Source organism: Anopheles merus, chromosome 2L, assembly GCF_017562075.2.
Source record: "Anopheles merus strain MAF chromosome 2L, AmerM5.1, whole genome shotgun sequence".
NCBI classification, from domain to species: domain Eukaryota; kingdom Metazoa; phylum Arthropoda; class Insecta; order Diptera; family Culicidae; genus Anopheles; species Anopheles merus.
In genome coordinates this window covers 27,489,484-27,510,307 of record NC_054083.1, presented here as the reverse complement: position 1 = coordinate 27,510,307, position 20,824 = coordinate 27,489,484, and the positions used below count along the sequence as shown (strand labels likewise).

General features: G+C 43.5%; 1 protein-coding gene across 3 annotated transcripts in view; it reads right to left on the bottom strand.

Moving 5' to 3' along the window:
- LOC121594281 (translation initiation factor IF-2-like) overlaps nucleotides 1-19,594 on the bottom strand; it is a 68,633-nt gene extending 49,039 nt beyond the window's left edge. The window contains exons 1-2 of one of the 3 annotated variants that reach the window (XM_041917378.1): nucleotides 19,438-19,594; nucleotides 18,392-18,466 (exon numbers count right to left, since the gene is read on the bottom strand). The gene's annotated coding sequence lies outside the window, so the exon portion shown is untranslated. Of the gene's footprint in view, nucleotides 1-18,391; nucleotides 18,467-19,226; nucleotides 19,244-19,437 lie in introns of those variants that run through there. The other 2 variants (XM_041917379.1, XM_041917380.1) reach the window with 2 other exon arrangements.
- Between the last annotated feature and the right edge of the window lie 1,230 nt (nucleotides 19,595-20,824).

Here is a 20,824-nt window from a genome sequence, read left to right as displayed (position 1 = left end):
TAGAGTCAAGTTTAATTTGATTCCAGCGCTTCTTGATGGCGGGTGCAAGAAGCACCTTCGTCTGTCCTGTCCTCCCCACTACGGGGATGTTGTGTAGTTGTTGGAACTTTTTTATTCCACCGTATGCCTACCTTGCCTCATTCCTTCTCCGGATGAATAGGTAGTTAGGATACACATGGTAACGGGGTCGGGTTTTTCTGTCGGGGACGCACTGAGTAGGCGAAGGGAATGTAATAACAACGGAGCACACACTTTTATGGCAGCGAATTAAAACCGTCCAACTAAGGGCCATTATTCGCGCCCCGTCTTAAAGCCGTTTGCGTGTGTCGAGCCATTGTTTTTGGGATGTCGTTGTTTGAAATATAAGCCACCAGCCATCAGATAAGCGAAAGGAATTAAGTCCGTTGATTGCCAGTTGACTCCTTTTTGGTTGATTGTAAAGAAAATAATAGGAGCTTGAAACGAGAGGTTACAAAACTGCGGTTTGTTGAACTGAGAATCGAAACCAGTGTTCATGATGTTCATTGTGTAAAGAATAAGCAACATGAAACGGGATTCTAAAAAAAGTTGACATCGTATATGAATCGCAATAACGCTTGGTAATGATCCAATATTCAAGCGCGTGTGCAATGTTTAAAGAGTTCCGTGTGCAGTTTTTGAACATTGCCACCTTCGCATAGATTATTTATGTACATACTTAGGTTAGCAGCGGTGGGTTTAGCAGCCGCTAAAAAAACCCGCTCACTGAAACGAGCCTTTGCCCCATATGGATCATAAATTTCATACTCTTCATGGTGGGATCGTGAATTACGATCGTAAAAAGGGTGTTGTTTATAGCGCACCGCCAATAGAAGCGGCAAGCGATGATTGAGTGGAAAACTTCACGACACGCGGTGAAGATGTGATGTGTGTGTGTGTTTTGCTGGAATGATATTTTAACAACTCCAATGCGAATGCGTTGAGATTATTGGCAGTATGGGGTAAGTTGTGCAATTTGCAGGATTTATGGTGTGCGTTAAACGTGTCTAGCAATTCACCGGCAATGAATCATATGATAGGGAGTATATCATATCGATGAAAATAATATTGGAATTTACAAGATTCTGTTGCAAGGTTTTAGTATAAAGCTTTATGAGACTTTGTATACTTTACGGGAATGGGACGCTTTCTTAAAACTTTCTTATTGCAAGTGATCTTTAAGTGAAAGGAATTGAACAACACGGCACCCTATTCCAACTATGGAATTCCAATAGATAAGATTCCGATCGATAAGATGCACGTCTAAACTGTTACCGTGCAACTAGACATATAGAGATAATTGAACGCCGTGAAGCGTGAAAAAATAGCCAAAATTAAATGGCTGATACCTTTCACGCCTAAATGTTTGTACCCAGCTATCATCTAGTACAGTGCGATGACAATCGATGAAATGCCAAATTTTCACGCACCCACACATGGCGTGAAAATATTCGCCGTGAAACAGATTGGTTTTGTATGGACCTGTCATCACATATCATCGAATGTCATCGATTTTGGCTTCACGCTACACGACACGATGCCATTTGGTGGGATGTCTGGATGCACGGTTACATCAAATGGCGAAGTTTTAGTGTACTGAAATTGAAAATATGAGTTAGATACAAAGAAGATCTATATAAATAACAAATATTGGTGACTTTAAATTGAAAGTTGAACTGAAAATCTTCTTAATCGTATGATTTCTCCCCAACATATCGTAATGCAGGGTTTCGAATCATACAAGGGAATAGTTCCATCACTTAGAGGAATGTTGCAAGCAAGCTGTGAAAGTTTGTAATCATATAGGGGAGTGTTGCAATCGACTAGGGGAATTTTGCAAGCAATAGTTACACCGGCACCAACAGTCTGATGACAGCTCTACAGTAAGCTTGCACAATTCTTCTAGTCGATTGCAACGCTGCCCTATATGATTGCAAACTTCCACAGCTTGCTTGCAACATTCCCCTACCGATTTGCAACATTCCTCTAAATTAGAGGTCTCCAAACTATGGCCCGCGGCCCGCAAGATCCTTCAATGCGACCCACGATGACTGGGTAAAGGTTAAATTAAATAGCTTTCTTTCTGATTAAACAATCAAAAAAATTTTTTTATTTCTGAAAGGCGAAAATCAAGATTCAATAAAAGAAAGCTGCAGAAATTTGATATATTTTGTTAGTGTTTTCTTATTAAAACGAGATTTGTACTTCCATCCATTCTATAGGTAGCGTCAAAATGGCCCTCAACAACGTTGATTGTGAAGCAATGCGGCCCGCGAACTAAAAAGTTGGAAGACTCTTGCCCCAAGTGATTGAACTATTCCCTTATATGATTAGAAACCCTGTAAATCATTTTATTTTGAATTCCTTCTCCATAGCAGCACAATTGCGCATCCAAGTACATGCTAATATTCTAAAACTTCTATCCCGTGTGACAACTTTTCCCGAACCACGAAAAGTTTAACCTAGCTGGAGGTGACCACAAAATTGGAAAACCGGGAAAGTCTCAGCCTGCTACCGTTGGCGTTGTCATAATTTGATCCGCAGGCATGGTAACCGGCTAAAGTATGGCACGTCTCTAAGACTACGCAGTCACCTTTTGTACAAGGGGATGCTCGAAAAGTTAACCGAATTCAGCACCTTCAGCACTCCGTTCGATGAGGTTAATCCTTGCGGGCGGCGAGGTTGTTGCCACACAAAAGTTGTGTTCCTTTTCAACGCCTCCGGTTACCTTCGGTGAAAAGTTTTACCACGTGGCAAAATTAACTCATCTTGGTGCGGCCGTGTTAGACAAGGCAGAACGTTTCCAACAAGTGAGAGAAAGTGTCTTCTCAGAGATATTGGTTTGAAAGTTTCTTCTATTTATAACGGGGGTTTTTTATGAAAGAAAATTGGAAGATGAAAAGTTTTATTGGCGAGTTGAAAGTGGTTCTCGGCGGTGGACCTTGGGACGCTCTTAATTACAACGATTAATAGACTGATGAAAAATGAGACAAGTCGGTCGTGTTTGCGTCTGCAAACATTCGAGATGATGAATGGTTTCCGCTAGTTGATTTATTTAATTAACAAACATATTTGATGCAATGCTTCCCTTTTTACGTTCACCGTTGGAATTGTTAATGGTGAGGCAATATTTTAATATTTTACTGCGACCTTACCGATTTAAAACGACGCAAAACGCAATAGAAACGCACTCACACTTGTATATCGTTAATTTTGAAAAGGCGCACGCTTTATGATAACAATAAACACACGGGTTTATCGCTTCATAAGTGTGGCATAAGCCGTTTAAAAGAGAATACGAGCAATTGTTATGCTTCATCTCCGTGTGAAATATGACAAAAATATATATTGTGCTAATAAAACGGGAGAGGCAGAGACTGAAAAAAGACTGCCACAAAACAACAAACCCTTTTACGACCACCGACTACACACCGACGGCGCACATTGTTCGGTCGCAATTTGTATCTCCCCGGAGTACCCGAAAACTAGGACCGGTCGGTCGGTCGTTTTATGGTTGCAGTTTTAAAACTAACGAGAGCAAAAGAGCAGATTTCAGGCGGGCGGCGACGGTTAACAGCGAGACCGACCCGGAAGCGGCCACAGGACCAGATACAAAATGGATTTGCTATGCGTGCGTGCGGGGCAAGACTCACTTTGGCTAATTTTATGGGCATCCGTCCATTTTGCTAATGAATCCACTACCGATGGCTTTGCCCTGTGTTCGTGCGTGTGTGTGTGTGTGTAGGGATATTGGAATGTAGGCTCCAGCGTGGGAATATTGCGTGCATGTTCATTAAATTGAATGCTATTTATGACAGTAAGCGGTAAGCTGGTTCCTCCGTCGGGACTGTCGACAAGCAGAAACCGATGCGAATGGATGGGTTTCGGAAACCCTATTTCGTTTCATAGGGAAAAAGGTTTTTGCTTAGCATTATTTGGCTAGAATATGTAAACTAGTTTTAAAAAGAAACTTAATGTTTCTGTTTTGAAAAGCAGTATGTTTGATCGCTTCCATAAAATAAATCGAAGCGTCTGCGGCTACACGTGACCTTCATGCAAACGACCTTAATTCTCGGAAAACATCGTCGGCTCGTGCCAATTGAGAAGATTATACTGATGATTGGGAGCAAGCCGGCTAAAAGTAAGCAACTATCATCAGTTGCAGCTTTACACACGAGTTCAGCTTATCCTACCACTTTAACGCTATCGTTCTTTCTCTCTTTCTCGCTCTCTTGCTTACGTCCCCACAATCGACCTATCTGCCTCTGCCGTGTGCTGGTGGTTGGATAAGATTTTTAAGCTCATTTTCATATTTATCAATTTATGCTCACGAACCACGCGTGCACGTGGGGAGCATGGGCGCAAAACTGGGCCGAAGATTCGTTTAAACTTAAATCCCGGCAACACAGTGCAACCGCCCACCACACAGCACATGCCAATGGAAAGCGAAGGGAACAACTACTGTCAGCGTAAGCGTAATAACGAAGCGGTCGTAACACGAGCGCCGCAAATCTCTTGCGCCAGCACAGTCGTGTCGTGCGGTGAAGGGAAAAGATTTAGATGGCAATTTGAATAAATGAAATTATGAGAAAATAACGACAAGCTTCCAGTTCGCGTTCGACTCTAGCGTCAACAGCAAGCCGCAGCGAGCGACGCTTCACGCGAACACTGTTTGTTCTGTTGTGTTCGTTTGCGATTGAGGCCGAAATTGACTTGAAATTTGAGCCTGAAATGCGACATGCTCACATTCCAATCGTACACAAGCTGGGCCAAATCTGCCCAGCGCAAGCAGAATGCGCAAAATGTCCCCGGGTAAACCCACGTGGTGGTGGTGATGATGGTGGTTTTTCGCGCGCGATGGAAACGCCTGGTACACAGGGCACGGTTGCTATGGTGAAACTTATTTCGCGCTCGATATGGAGGCGCACGGTGCTGTGCTGATGAAGTCGCAAATTCCAATCTCAATCATGCCACTCCCTTTAATGCTGAGTGACAGTTTGGAAGGAAGATGGTACAATTTATTTTAACGCTACGGCGTTCTGCAAGTGACAGCGGTTTTGGGACAGACAAAATGAATCATTCTTACTGGTTGGGTGAGTGTCCGCGGGATCGTTGATGGGAGGACGATGGGGGTCAGAAAGTGGGTGGATGTTTTAAAGCTGACGATGATACGTACCTAATGGAGGGAAAGAAGAGAAACAAAAATTGATGAAAAATACGGCCATAAATTAATTTTTTCATTAAATCTGTGTCATCCATCGCTAATTTAATTAATGGGTTGCTGTTGTATTTTATGAAATAATTCAATAATTCAGCAAATAGTTGAAGGTTTGTGCTAATCACGCCTACGCGCCTTCTCTTCAAAATCACCACGAAAATTTGCGTAAGCAAGCGTTAAATCAATCCATTCTTTTCCCCATCTCAACCAACAAATGTCTCCCCTCCCAAAACAAAAGAACAAAACACGCGTGACAACCATGCGCCTGTGCGGCACCACAGCATAAAATTGACAATTACGCGCCCGTAGAAGGATTTTGAAACGATGCTACCAATTTCACAGTATTTACGATTATTGTGCCGCCATCACCACCACCATCGCTAGGCGCAACAAAACCGGTACCATAACCTCAGCAAATTCACCGCAATAAAGTGGTACGAATCTCGTTGTTGCCGCGGGGTTTTGGCCGCACACGCACCAAGCGACACATGATCCGTGGAATAATTTCCTACGCATTCATTGTCGTTGTCGTCCACGCGGAACTGGTGCCGTAGAAAGAAAGAAAGAGACAGAGAGCGTGTGCCTTCACGTTCAAATTCGGCACTCGGCGCTAGTGTTTATACGGCCGTGCACGTAATGTCGACAGCGATCCATCTTTATTTGCATGTTTGCGCTGTAAATTTAGAGGCATAGCACACACACACACACACCACATCACTTCCTCAGCGACCTTCCCGTCCCGTTGAGATCCTACTCGGCCTCTTCTCCGGAAGATGGTGAATAAGGATCGAGATAAAACAAAACAAAATAAAAAAATTACAACCATACGGCCCGTTTCCATGGGCTATCCTCGTTCTCCAGCGCGTGCGTGTGTGTGTGTGGAAAGCAGTTTGTTGCGTGAAAACCAGCAACGCGTGGAATGCGTAATAACAAAACCAAATATGCATTATTACGATGCTGATTTTGTGTGTCGGGGAATATTTGTCGTTGTTGCTGCCGGAAAATGTAAACGATAAACCATCCAAATTCTCATGGGAGGAGAGCATTTGAATGGGTGTGTGAGCGTGTGTGTGTGTGTGTGTGTGTGTGTGTGTGTGTGTGTGTGTGTGTGTGTGTGTGTGTGTGTGTGTGTGTGGTGTGTGTGTGTGTGTGTGTGGTGTGTGTGTGTGTTGTGTGTGTGTGTGTGTGTGTGTGTGTGTGTGTGTGTGTGTGTGTGTGTGTGTTGTGTGTGTGTGTGTGTGTGTGTGTGTGTGTGTGTGTGTGTGTTGTGTGTGTGTGTGTGTGTGTGTGTGTGTGTGTGTGTGTGTGTGTGTGTGTTGTGTGTGTGTGTGTGTGTGTGTGTGTGTGGTGTGTGTGTGTGTGGTGTGTGTGTGTGTGTGTGTGTGTGTGTGTGTGTGTGTGTGTGTGTGTGTGTGTGTGTGTGTGTGTGTGTGTGTGTGTGTGTGTGTGTGTGGTGTGTGTGTGTGTGTGTGTGTGTGTGTGTGTGTGTGTGTGTGTGTGTGTGTGTGTGTGTGTGTGTGTGTGTGTGTGTGTGTGTGTGTGTGTACTGATAACAAATCCATTCTAGCTTTCAGTTTAACCTTACTTTTACGCAAACGGTGACGTCTTGGCGTCAAAAGGCAAACGCGCAACCGTTATGATCGTCATCATCGGGCCGGTTTTCCCTGTTCTGCCAGCCCTCGCACAGAAGCCCTTGCGATGATCTTTTATTAGTGGCCGCCATGAAAAATGTATCTCGCACATCGTTCCGCAGCGTGGTGTAGAACGTGTGGCACTATAAAAAAAAAACCGAGGGACCCCTCCCGCGCATCAAAAGTGTGTATCGTACCCGTGGGGATGATTGGCTCACATACACACAGAGATACACCAGGAAGGGTTGCCAGGGGTTTCACGTACATTTGGCGTTTTGTTTAGTAGATCGAACGCGCGCGCACGGGTTAGATTCGGACCGAAATTGAGATTAAATTGGGTGGTGGATTATGAAATGCTAGAGTAAATAAAAACACTGCTTTCCCAGGAAACGGAACGAACAAGCAAGTGAGTGAAATGTGCATCCACTCTTTGGGCATCATTTGAATGAGGGAATGTGTGTGTGTGTTTAGTAGAAACGGCATTGATCGCTAGGCAAACGTATGTGCAATAAGCGCTGACGGATTAAACGACGACTGCAGCTGTTCAAGTAAGGCACTTTTGAAAGGAAAACGTTTTTGTAGGTCATTTTGATGCTCATGTTTTACATTAAATTTTGTGAAATGATACATATTTGAGGAATTTGAATATAAATCAAAGATGAAGGTTTATCATTTCAAGCAAAATAAAAAAGGTTAAATTCATCAAATTGCTCTTTTTTAAATCATATCCCTCCCATCGAAAGAAACATTTAATTTCCCACCAATTTGCTTCCTTTTTGTGTCAAACTTCACATTGCGTCCCTGTGCAAAGATGGAAAAGATTTTTATTTTCCAATAAAATCACTCATCATTAATCAAAATTAAGGCATCCGTCGCTACCGGAGGGTTCCACACCGCTCAAGGCCAAAATGGCGAGAAAATTGGAATTTTCCGTTTCTTCGTTTTCGTCTGTTTTTTTTTGTTGGTTGCTGCCTGTGTACACTGCGGTAAAAAATCAAACGTACCTGCACCAACATTAAATCACCCACCACCACCACCAAGCAGAAAACGGGGAGGATGAAATTGAATGATCCTCTCAACAAGCAAAAAAAAAAAAACGCAAAATCCACCAAACTCGTAGGTGCCAATAATGAAACGCAACGATTATGAGCGCTCTTGATAATGGTGTGAAAAGATTAATGAATCACTTTACGCCATCGCCCGATAGCAGCATTCGTGCTTTGGGAGAGTGAGAGAGAGAGAGAGCGAGCGAAAGGGAGAGCTTCCCCTCTTCGGTGGGAAATGATTTCATAAACTTCCGGATATCTTTACCGGTCCCGTTTCCCTTAGTTTTTGTTTGGTTCCTTTCCGGGGTTCACCACAATCGCCCCATTGTCGGGGCAATGTTTGCAATTCCACTTTGGCTTTCGAGGGGTCGAGCGATCACACAACAGGATGGAGGGCAGAGGTTTTTGATGTTTGTTGTCTGAGCGTTCGGGCCGGGAGAAAAGGTCGGAACGAATTATGACGCCACGCGTTGATAAATAATGCACACATAAACACAACCACACAGGACATATTGGCCGTAGCGGACGAAGATTCAGGACACTCTTGGGGTTCCTGTAATATGACGCAACGCTTCAAATCATCCCTGCCTTCCCTGGCGTTACGATGGATGCGTTACGTCAGGATATTCATTCCCGTGTCCACCTAGGGAGCAACCACAACGTCCAAAGCAGAGGTGGAGAGATAAACCAAACAAAAAATGTGAGTGAGAAAAAATAGGAACAAAGTCAAAACCTCCACACGGGTCGGGAGTAAATCAAGGCTAAATTTAACAACTAACATCAACATTATTCCACGGGATGTGTTTAGCAGGACACCACCATCACCACCATCACCATCGGGACCGTAAATAAAAACGAACCGTGGTCGTGGTGTTTGGGCGCAACTGCGAAAGAAAGAAACAAAGCAAATCCAAGCAAGCCGTACCACCACCATCACCATATCAACGGTCACACTGAATAAAACATGAATTGGCTTCGGAGTGGAATGGAGTGAAGTGGTGCTGTGTTCAACATGGTAACCCGGGAGGAGTCAGAGTCGAAAAAGCCACTGGTTACCCACCAAGCAGGAACGCATCAGATCAGTGTGATCCTGTCCGTTACAACACGGTGACATTATTTTATGCTTTTAACGTACAACAACGACAAAAAAACACACATCCAGCGAAGAAACGAACCAACAAAACCAGCTCCCCCACAGAGCTTACCATGTGACAAACTGTTGCCTTCCAAACACCATTTCGGCGGAGGCATGGAACGACTCTTTCCACGCTTCACGTCGTATTGTTCCACCGGCAAAGCGCAGCGCAGCGCAGTGTTTGTACGGAAATAAAGAAAAGCGAAAAAAAAAACCACCGCACGCCTACGTTTGCGCGTGACGCATGTCAACCGACAATTGCCATTAATTAACGATGATCTTCTTCATTTGGCTCGTCCCGGAACCCATCGTACGTACGTAAGAGGAGTGGCGTTGGCGTTTTTTTTTTGTATGTTTTGAGCGAGTGCCCGTGCCTCGCCTTGTGCAAGTGGAGACGTGGCCACGGTTAAAGGAAAGCGATCGTTCCTTCCAAATGATGGAATGTTTACATCATTAGTTCTGTTTGATTGTTTGTGGTGGCGCTCTCACCACCACGCAGCTGCATACGGGCCAGACAGTTTGGGATCGAGCGTTTCGTTCTATGCGGTGAGTTTTTTTTCTCCTGTGTTGGTGGGTCATTTGTTGGTCCACTCCTCTACCCCGGATGCGTGTGTTTGTCCAGTAGGAAAATTATGTACACTTTCCCAACGCGTTTGGGTTGCGAAGTGGTAGATTTTGCTTCTCAGCGCGTCCAGTCTGCATGATTCATTTGTTTCCTCCCCGGGCAGCATACACACAAAACCTCGGGAGTCCGCCCCACGTGTGATGAGGCGATGTAAACAGAAGCTCTGTCGGGCGGGCGGACGGACGGGAAACCTTAGCAGAACGATTTGTTAGCTTAACCTTAGCCAAACCTCAAACTGAACGGTGGATAGCATGCGTTTGTTTGACTTTGTTGAACCACTTTTTTGTTGTTGTTTTGCTACTGCTGTTGCTTCCCTTATACGCGTTGAATGAACACTCAGCCCGTGGTGTGGGTTGGAGAAATTGTGGGAAAAAGTTTTGCTCTTTTCGAATTTCACTCCACACAGTGTGTGCCAAGGTTTGGTCCACCTTTTGTAGGCAGCATGACACGAATTATTTGCAACCAAGGACAACTTTTTGCTGGGATGCTGGGAGTTGTTGGGAGTTTACTTCTCATTTTGCTCTGGTGCTGTACCGCAGACTACAAAGACATCAAACAAATGATTTGTGTGTGTGTGGTGAGTGTGTCAATCTTGATGCTGGGATGGTTTGTCAGATGAGGTAAGCGATATGTTTGGCGTTGGGTTGTTTGAGTTTGATTGTTAAATAAAACTGGGATTTTGTTACGGACGTGGCTGCACCGGGTTATTACATTGCAAAAAAGAGGATATTGCTGTCTAACGAAGGGAGTGGATTTTAGGTGGTTGTTAGTATTGCTGTGGCCATTGCCGAAGTATATTGATGTACCAGGCAATATATCAACAATTGAATTTAGTTCATCATGCCGAACAGAACTCAATTCTTAAGCAATACATAGAAAAATGTCCTTCAAGATTATACATTTGAACACACGGAAAGACCTTTGTATGGTAATATTTGATGAGAGATTTCCTCAATTGGGATACATTTACTAATAATTAAACTTATAAATTTAAGCTAAAGCAAAATGAAGGTTATTTTAACCATTTCCTGTATCTCCAATTAATTTCTAATCAATAGCTGTATCGTTGCAGAGCTTAAAATGCCATTCAGCGTAGTCAAGTCACCTACCCTGTAGCTAAAAAGCGTACACAATCAATAATTCAGTTTCCGCTTTTCAGTGTCAACCGAAAGTCATCCGAAGGACAAGCGCAAATAAAATGAAACAATAAATATTAACATCCGTCTGGTTGGTCGTACTGTGTGATACCAGTGTATGATGATGATGATTGGACGTGTAATTGAGCAGCTACCTTTCCTGCTTCCCACCACTCATTCAATTGTGTATCGCTTGCGGACTCGATCGCCGATCAGCTGGGTGGAAAGCAGTATGTGAAAATAATGATGCTTCTCGAAGGCCTCGATGCAGCCTGCTGGAACTGGAGCTAGACAAAGGCTACATTATAGGTTGTGCCATGATATGTGTCATAAATTAGATGGATGATGAATGGCTCACCGGTGGGAGTGTTTCCATTCTAATGACACGCCGTATGGTAATAAAATTGTGCAGAAAACATCCGATCGAGCGGGAGGGTGTTGGCGTACTCATCATGCGCTGCTGGGAACAACAACAAAATGTGGAAAAACGGTGCCCGAGAATTGTGCCTCATATTTCACCCGGTGTTTATAATACATTTCATACCTCTAAGCATCTCGCTACACTTTATTTGACACATTTCATCACATTTTGTGCACAGAGACTAGCGGGAATGGGAAAAAAGAAAACTCTAGCGGGAGATATTTCACCAGCCCGGGCAAAACGCAAATGGTGAGCTATTTTGAGGATGCTTATAGTATCATAAATATGATTCATGTGTCACCCGGTTCAGCTGCGTCCGGTTTAGAGTTCGGGATGGGGGAAACAACTTAACGGCACTAAAGGAGCCGGTGCTGTAAACATACGCATTAGCACGTAACACGGTGATCGAAATGGAATTCCTGTTGCCTGTAATAGAGTGAAATTGGAGAGCTCTGATGTTGTTACAACGTCAAAGTAAGGGTTGATAAAACATGATTAAGAAAGCATCAGAACATGAGTTCTACTTCTAGTACTGCCTGCCATTTTGTCTTAAAGCTTACATTGAATCGCCTTACAGATTACGAGAAACTCAATCAATCCACTAATCAAATAATGCTACATTACAGGGGTAATCATTGAATGTTCATCTCTACCGCAAACAGTTGATAAGCCGCAGGGTCTGTTTTCCCAAGGGCAAACATAGCGCTGAGTACAAACAAAATCTCCCGAGATAGCAATGAATTCCATTCGGTGAACGAGCTAATCGCTTAGAATAAATAGCTACACACTCTAGCCAGTGCCACAAATCCGACCTTCGGAGAAGACGAACTGATGCGATTAGCCAGAGATTAAGACAAATGCAGCCCTGCCCAGCGTCTCTTTCAAACCACGCAATGGTGGTAATGACAGCTGTCAACAGCGATTGTTGATACACAAACACATTTGATACCCGTAACCGGGAAATTTCGGCCCACTAATGGACCGTTGCCGTGCGACGAAGCGACGCATACTACTACACCACTGAAAAGCGGAACAGAACTTTCCTTCGCCCATCGATTGAGCTCGTTGCCCATTTCCATTCGTTTTAAATGTGGCCACTACCCAGTTCCGGGACTGTGCACCTTTGCCAAAAAGGGAACACACACACACACCGTACCGGCGGGAAGCGTAAACCGTGAGCCCATCTCGGACAACGAACTCTTGTTCGGACGACCCTGAAGTGGAAAGGAAAAGCATTGGAGTAGAGATGTTGGATCAACAGAAGGAAGCTGAAAAAGAGGGAGAAGAATTACAGCGTAGCGTACAGAAAAATCAATATGTCGCTTGGAGACACAAATTCCGGTGCTCGTCTCGGGCAGAGGCTTGGTTGCAATGTTTGCGTATCGTAAAACACAGAAAAGGAAACAGACAGAGGCGCGCTCAAGCTCAAGGAATGAAATTTCAAGTTCAAACATCTGCTTATTTTGTGTGTTTTTATTGTTTTTTTTCGTATGCTTTTCAGGGTAGGAAGGAAAATGTTGACGCAGTATGTGTATTAATTATTTGCACGCTTGGTTTTGGTCGCACCCAGGGACGTGGACGGCATGAACGGCATGGCTACAGCAGCAGTGCTGAGGAGTGGACAACATGTGGCACTATTTTTATTTTTAGATGTTCATGTGTCACTTTTGCTCGCACAGAACCACAGCTCGTCAGCTCGGCCAACGATTTCCAACCGTGTGGGAGTGATGAACATGAATGCTGTGTCGAACAAATGATGAAAATTGTTTTAACATGTTTTGAGTTTTGATTGACATAGTCAGTGGACATGAAAGGAAAGCATTTTTTTAAAATATGTTATACTTGTTTTCATGAACTTTGAAGCATTGTTTCTTGTCTAAATTGTTGTATTTTCAGATATTCTATAAAAGATCTTCTAAACTCACAGCATCATCACAAACCAACCATTTTCTCAGTTAAAGATCCTCTGCTCTGAAAACCACGCCACAACGCATTTAGCATTCACGAAACGTTTAGCATACAATTAGCGCGCGAGCCGAGTCGGTTGAATGACTTCAGCTTTCCAGCCTTGACAGAGCGCTGAATTATTGCCAAGGCGTCATCACATAATGACCTACACACGAAGCCACGTGAGACAGCGCGTTGTACTAGACTGGTTGCAAGCGCAATTAATTCTAGCTCGTTGTAATCACCACAAGCATCACCCTTTCGAGCCACAAGTTCCTCAAGCCACAGCAGAGTCACGAGTGAACAATGAATGCCTTAGACAAGCGGATGATCGAACGCCTTCGGAATGTTAGCATTGTTCGTACAAAGAAGATAATAGAGTTGTACAAAGAAACGATTTCGATGGTGTACAGCGCTGTCTTACAGAGCGAGTTTAAGTTATTATTAAACATAAATAATCCACACTACTTCGCGCGAGCGATTTGCACAAGATTATTAAATTGACTACAAACATTAGGATACTTCAACTACGACAGCGGACCACGCGCCCGGCCCCGTTTTCCAAGTGCTATAAAGCATTCCCAGGCAAACAAGAAACCACCACCCTGGTGGTCCTGGTTTCCTCCCTTTGATCACTCTCACCTCAGCATCATCACTCGACAAATATAAACATTTAAACACCTGCATAATGCACTTAAGCAACCAGCCAACCATCCAAACAGCATCGCTCGAGCCACAGCGCAAACACTTCTCACGTTTACTGAAACCCGGGTGGGACGTACCGAAACTCTGCTGCTCTCCCACAGTGCTGTGGTTGTGCTTTTTGCCCCGAAAAGTAAAGTTTCCCCTCGCCCCAGCCACACGGACACGGACGACTGCTAGTGTGCTAGGTACGTGGTTTCGTTCTGCTGCTGCTGCTGCTGCTGCTGCTGCTGCTGCTAGTGCTCATAAAAAGGTGCATCAAATATGCATGCAGCTACACACCCGATGGGGTGAGGGGACACAGTTTCTGGTGAGGAATCTTGCGCCGGTTTTCTTGCGACACTCTCGGAAGCAGGTGTTTGCTGGTGTACCATGCAGAGCAGATTTTCCACCGAGCAGGGCTTTTTTGGTGGACTGTTTAGAGTTTTGGTCAATGCAAGATAGACAAACGACAACAAAAAACGCTAGGCTAATGAAAGCGCTAGACAAAAAGGGGCATTTAGTTAGATGAAAATGGTTCCAGGTAGCTTTTATCTAAATGCTTCACATGGTGAGTCAGGAAAGAATACGAAAAATAAAGACACATGTTCGTGTATGTTTTTAGAACTGTTTCAGGTTCAAAATGAGCCATTTAAATATTTTAAAGTACAATTGATAGTAACAATATTCCTTCCGATAGGGTGATGTAAATATCAGAATTATAAACCTGTATAATTGGCACAATTTTCTAACTTATGTATTTCGTCTTACAGGTGTTGCAAAAGCGTTTTACGAATCATTAAAAAACAAATACTTATTTAACAGTTTCCCACGATTTTCCAATCGGTACAAATTTATCTACTGTCGCACTGGGGAGTAAACAATCCCCCCTCTCCCAAACCGTATGCAATGTCGATCTAATTTTACTCTCGCTGCATCATCATTCCCATCTGCTTCCCGCTTATGAGGGATCAACTTTTCAACCCACATACACTCTCTCTCCCACTGGGGCTGTTTACGCTTATGCAGTAGCTCCGCCAGAGCTAATCGAATTAGAAACACGTGGCAAGTTTATAATCCAGTTTTATATGCAACCTGGATGGTGGGGAACGTGTTAGGCAAAACGAGAGAGAGAGAGAGAGAAAAGGGCGCTTTTTTCATACCGATCGGTATGAAATTATGACGCCCGAGTCCGGCAAGATGGGAGGGTTAGTTTTTTGCCACCCGCTCCGTTGGGGTGGATGAGGCAGTAAACGTGAGGTAAAACATAACCGTAGTTCATGGTGTTAATTTCGAGGTTACCCACGCCGCATAAGAGCACCCGCCCACCGAGCGAACCGTTTGATGATTACTCATTTAAGCCCATAATCCACTAATTGGTATATTAAACAAATAAATTAAAATGGCTACCCATAGGGAAGGTGCTTTTGTTTGGCTGGACAAGAAAATATGAAATAGTAATTCGCTAGCGGGTTGCAGATGAAGCAAAGCGAACCGTGGGGGTATAATGGGGGGAGAATAATTAATTTAATTAAAGTCAGACGTATGCAAGTTGTTATAAAAAGCTAAATAAACTAAAAATACTTATAACATACAAAGGATATTCTACAAAATTGCTTCATTCTGGTTGCAAGCATTGACAAGCGTTCGATTGAAATATATTGGAACACAACAAGCGTTCGTTACACCCCCGGGCAATTCAAACCATTCGATCATTCGATCGCGGCGAGATGACGTAAACCCATTATTGCAATGCACCATTTTCATTGAGTGATTCATTGCTGCCAGCCCTTCTGCTAATCTTGTTGGCAATAAACTTTTCCGTTCATTCGGCCCTGTTCCGTTCATTCGCTGCGCGGTTGTGGTTTTTGGGGTTTTCTAAACTTTCCTGGCTAATCACTTTTTGACAGTTTGGTTGAGGCCTTACTGTTCGTACAATTCGCGCGTGAAACCTGGGCCAAAACTTGTTCCGGGCACAGAGCGCACACGGGCCTGGGGTGGGGATCGTCGAAACGTTGGTAGTGGTGGTGGTAAGGCCACCCAAACAACGGCTTCGATGACTCCCCAACCGATGATGGATACAAACAACACCCAAACAAACACCGCACAAACCATTTTCGCGCACTCCCAAAATTGCGGCCAACGTTTTTTTTCTTCTGTGCGCTCGCTCTCTGTCCGTCTCTCTTTGAAGACCGTCTCGATTTCAAAGGTGGTAGAATAGGGGATGATGATGATGATGATGATGATGATGACGGAGGTGGTGGTGGTGGTGGGAATGCTTTTACGTCGATCGCCGATTCAGATTTAATGGCGTGCGGGAGGGGTGCCTCCGGATGGAGAATCCGGTTGGGCGGGCGGCGGGCCTTACGGAAGGTTACCGGAGCTGCGAGCGCATCAGGCCGTAAATGGAATACATGGCGTGGTGGGGCAAAGCAAGAGACAACGGCAACGCGCAAAAAAAAAACATAAAACGCCGTCTCCATCACCGACACTCAATACACACACACAAACACAGAGTGCGAGCCAAGAAACGAGCGATTCATTCGGATGGAACCTCGCGGCTAAATGTAGCAGTAATGCACAAATCTCGTATAAACCCTTCGTTATCATTTCGTCGTTGGCGAGGCAAATAAGTCTTAACAAAGTATTCAAAATACAAAATTAAATAATTGTAAAAATTATATGTAATACAACTCTGCGAACAATGTGTGAGCGTTATTAGCTTGGATTTTTAAATGTGTTTTCAGTTGCAGATTTTTTGCAAGCTTGTGTTTTGTGGCATACATATTTTTACTTTGTTTCCTTATTTTTTTAAAACATAACTGTCACATTGAACGCTTATATCATGATCTTTTTAGTATCATTAAAATTAAAAAGAACTTTGTATTTTCTACTCTTAAGCAATACGGTCTTTTTGGACCGTTACTCCTGAATAAATAAAAAAAATTAAAAAGAAATGTACCACTGAACGTTTTTACGATTGAAAGGATTGGAAATAACTTATGTCTCTTATGAAGGACTTATAAGACTCAACCGACTTATTTAAAAATTTCTATGCCAAAAATCTCAACCCAAATCATGTGAGCCTTTCATGCTCGATCAGGTTAGTACATTTCTGTTTATAAATGTTCTATTGAAATACAATAGAAGTATATGTCGATAAATTTGTCAACAGTTTATTTTTTTTCAAAAATATTAAATAAAAACCATTTCAAACGATGTTTTACAACACTTGGAAAACGCAAAATAGGACAATATTAAGTTGTTTCATTGTCGAAATCAACGAAATCTATGACGACAAAGAAACTCTCAATTAGGTGTGAAAATTTTGGAAAATAATAGTAGTTTGAATTACAAAATAAGAAATAAAGCTTTTGCTTAGGACAGCTATCATTTCATAAGTAACATTACACTTGACAGACATAAAGCAATTCTAATCAGACAAACAGCTTTTCCACCAAATTCATCCATTAGTTCCAGCCTCTGCCTTGTCCAGCTTAAACAAATATTTTTTTAAATTACTACAACAAATAAGAGGCAATAAGACACTCAAAGGATCCAAAATCTCTAAAAATAATGCAAACTATAATAATATGATGCATGAACAATGTCACATCAACATGAACAATCAACATTGACGTAGCAAAGAAGCTGATACACCCCCAAGGGTTAGTAGCTCCTAACCATCAACATCTCGCCTCAGCAATGATTACGGCTCGAGCATGATCAAACGACCGATCGACATTCAATACGGTGTGCGTAGTGGTGGTGTTGGTGCCCCCACGCACAGCGCACTGAATCGTATCGGTGTTGGTGTACCCTTCGGAGCCCGTTTGTTGATAACCTCGAGTGCTTTTTCGTACTGCCGTACTGCCGCGGGCCATCGCAAGACAATTATGGGACCGACGGCGGCAACTTCTACGACATTCTCGATTTACCGACCCCGAACGAGCGATAGGATGGAATGCGATTTATTACAAAATTGTGTTTTTTCCCTCTCTCTCTCTATCTATGCTTTGCAGATATCAGCGTGAAGAGAGAACAGTCGCGCACAGTACTGGTGAGCAGGTGTAGTGCGCTAGATAAGCGCGATGACGTGTGGGGTAGCATATCGTAGCCGACGACAGGATGTTTGTCTAGGTGTATTTTCACACTGCCAAAAAGGATGCAAATCAAACTCACATTAAGGGCAAAGCCCGACGAGCAAAACAGACACGTGCACCAGGGAAGCGCAGACAAATGGAAAGTGAGAACACTAAAAAACAGACCAACATCTGCACGCCAGAGATTATGCGGAACTTTCCACTGTAGGTGATGGCGAAACTCATTTGACTTGGTGTAGGATAGTAGTTGATTATTTAAAATAAAAGTTTGAAAACTTCTTACTCAAACGGATTCAATTTAAAAGTATGCGTGTTATGATAGAAATAATTCTTTTGGTAACTGTAGCGTGTTTAGTATGACTAAGAACCTAGAAGAACAGCTTTCGTGAGTAGCTTAAATAGAATCCATTTAAAAACGACGTCTGCTTACCTTAATATTCAAGATTATTTATATATTTTTTCAGCTATACACACACACACTCCAAAACGCCAACCACTGATGCAGCTGTGACAGAAACGAAAACGAAACAGAACAAAAATGGTAACAATTGCGACTCCCTTGTATTCCTCGTGATTGCTACAAAAGAAGTGTGCGTCCGATTGTGTTCACTGCAGCTTCATCGCGCGTATTCCACTTGTTTGTAATTTCTTTCATTGTCGCACAATACGGCATCAGCAACAAATACAGCCTGCACAGTTGGGCCAACTTTCATTCCCGTTCGCAACTTGCGACTTGGCTTCTGCTAGCTTATTTATGTACACCGGTGTCGCGAACTCACACAATCACAACAACATCAATTCCCATTGTGCTGGAACACACAATTCAATGCCAATAAATGCCCACAATCATGCACACGCACTTCATTGCTCACACATACACATTCGCCTTTCACACATACACATACACACACACACATACACACACACACACACACACACACACACACACACACACACACACACACACACACACACTAGTGCAGAGTACACAACGTCTAATAAATCATAAAGCCGTGACCGGTGGCGGGGGTGCAAAGTTTCGAAAGTTTCGCCCCACCAAAACGTGCCGCACGATCACAAATGTCGAAGGAATTCAGTGTGTGTCCTCGCAGGCACAATGCACGCGTGCTATTATTTTCCTCCACAGTTACCGGAAGCGTGAAGCTTCCTTCCGGTGCACGCGGTTTCCTTCGCTCGCCCGTTCGTGCGGGTTTATGAGAAAACAATCAAGGACGGCTTGAGTGGTTACGGTGGCCTCGACAGACCGTTGTGTCACATCTGGCTTTCGAATCCTTCCATAAAAGGCACTGACTGTACTGTACTGACTGGACTGACTGCACACAGAAAGAATTCCCTTTTTTACTTTACAAAACGACAAAAAAGCATCTGGACTCTGTCACGCTTCTTTTGCTCTGTCACGCAGGAAACACTTGTTTGCAGGTTGTAATTAAATGCAAAGCTAACTAGATGGCTCACCGAAACACACACCTTTGCCACTGATGGGTTAGCGACGTCGAGGCGGTCTACGCTAAAACACACACCGAAAAGCGAAACGCTTCGCTACGTAAAGCACACACCTTCACAGACACGGCCGTACGGGACGACGCGCAGAGATGCACTAAGTGTAACCACTAGCGACGCAATTTCGGTCGGTCGGTCCGGTTTTGTGTGCGTTCGTGCTCGGTTGCCTCGATTGGCAGCATACACACTGCAGTTGTAATGTACACGGAGCGTTTTTAAAATACGGGTTGAAGGGTGTTTTGACGTATAAGAAAATATATTGAAAAATTATTTAGAAGAACTAAATGATATAATTATGAAGTATAATTATGCTTTAACAGTTTCTTAAGTAGTTTTAAAAAAATATGGTATTAAATGAATGAGAAAAAAATGTTTTACATAAAATTTACACTTCTCTACCAAAAATCCTTTAAATATTAATTAAACAGTGAATAGGATTGGAAAAGAATATAAAATTCTTTTTGAAATACTTAGTTCCTTCCTTAGAACTTATTAAACTCTTAAAACTTTTTCAGAATTTTCCATTTTTTTTCATTTTAAGATTACGTTGTTATTTCTAGTTTTTATAGATCATCCTAGAAGTTGTATAGTAAATTTTATTTAAAAATACGGCAAAATTATAATAGTTAACGTTTCCAATCCGAATCATCTATTGCAGTCGGTATTCAGCCAATCGGTCTCGTACGCGAATGCTTTCCCGACGGTGTTCCGATTGCCGAACCGGTTCTCTCGCTCATGGCATTGCGCTCGTGCGGGTGCGTGAGAAGCAATACCGCACGGCAGCAAACCGGAGAGAGCCACGTTTGGCGGGGAAATCGCTACAGCACGCTCTCGTGACCGGAGACCGAAACGCTAACGATGGGCCCACCACTTTAAGTAGCTTCATATCGTTCAGAAGCCCTCTCGTAACGCATCTTGAGATGATTGATTGGTGAACCGGACAGAGTCGATTTTTCATCCCCTATTCCCCATTTCGCCCGTCACGTCCTATGCGTCCCCTTCCGTAGGTTTAAATGCTTTGCATCCTGGCCGGGGCGCTCGCGATCTTCATTCCCCCACACGAATGGATGAAGCGTTCTAGCCAGCGATAGTCCAAAAATTCACTCTAATGATGTAAATGAAGTATCAAAGTTTTGGCGTAAGCCACCACACCATCGACCCGGCCTACCTCATGGGATAAACTCGACGCGTACGGTTGTGTATGCTGCCGGCGAAGAAGTGTAAGGGTGGAAGGAAAACTTCCTCCACCCCCTTCGAACCAAGGACATGGGGGTTTTCCGACGCTTTATTCACGTCACTCTCAACCACATCTTCGCACTTTCTCCACCCAGAGTGCTTTCCC